This window comes from Aplysia californica, unplaced genomic scaffold (genome assembly GCF_000002075.1).
Source record: "Aplysia californica isolate F4 #8 unplaced genomic scaffold, AplCal3.0 scaffold00095, whole genome shotgun sequence".
NCBI classification, from domain to species: Eukaryota; Metazoa; Mollusca; class Gastropoda; order Aplysiida; family Aplysiidae; genus Aplysia; species Aplysia californica.
This window is the reverse complement of record NW_004797365.1, coordinates 1,229,591-1,230,788: the sequence shown is the minus strand read 5'-3', so window position 1 is coordinate 1,230,788 and position 1,198 is coordinate 1,229,591.

Here is a 1,198-nt window from a genome sequence, read left to right as displayed (position 1 = left end):
TCTCTCTCTCTCTCTCTCGCAGAGCGCCTCGCATGGTTATAACAACTAGACAAATCTACGTCATGATTTCGTAGACGGCTGGACGGTTTCTCTCCCAACCGCGACCTCTCAAACTCAACACTTTACCACTTATCTGGGCCTCTCTAAAGAAGGGTACCCTCTCGCCCGATTTGTCGAGTCTGCTTGATGCTGTCGCTAGAATGGAAGCGGCAGATCACAATGCTCGTCTTGGGTGTAAGACCGAGTAACGTTGTTAAAAAACTGTTGCCATGTGGTATGAACTGAGAGGACAGAACGGTGAAAGGAATAATGGTACAAGTGCTTGAAGAATCCAATCATTGTCATCATAAATTGCCAGATCTGCGATCTTTACCCGCCATCCATATACAGATAAGTCTTTCCAAGTAGGCTAAATTGTTCTGGGTTTATTCCTGGTTCGTTTGCTTGCCTTTAACCTGTGAGAGCTTGATGTTCAAAGGAGTCAATAGGCCTACACTTTTCGAGTAGTAACCAATCGACATTTTGCTTGCGAAATGAAAGGTCTCCGCAAAACCCTTAACATTACAAGACAAGACAGGAAGAGAAATGAAGAAATAAGAGCAGTTTCGGCACTGAGGCCTGCCAGCATTACATAGAAAGACACAGAATAAAAATTAATGGTTTGGCCACCTATTACGTATGTCACCTGGCCAGCCAGCCTCGAGAGCCTACAGCACCAAGCACTCAGGCTATAAAGGAAGAGGAAGCCAACGTAAAAAGAGGATGAAACCCTGAGAAAACATATCATCACAACTGAAAGAGCTGCGGAGCTGTCCTACCATGGAAAACTGCATCTCCCCTCGGCGCTAAACGGCAACAGAGGTTGAAGAAGTAAAAGTAAAAGTTCCAATCTACCCAGTGCTTGGACTTTCAGCTGTGTGATTTATTTCTTAAGTTTATAAATTTGAAGAAAAAAAAAAGTTCTACAAGATATGTTATACATAAATCGAATTCAAGATTCACAAACGGGCATCAACTAGAAAAAAACAAACAAACAAAAGCAGGTCACAAGTAATTGGGATCGACATAAAAACAAGTTATTCAAAGAGTACCCCGCGTCCACTGCACTTAATGCAATGACATGTACAGCAACTACAGTTAGCCAACTGGTCTGGCAGCTACGGGTCGCTACAGCAAGAGAGAAAAAAGGGGTGGGGGG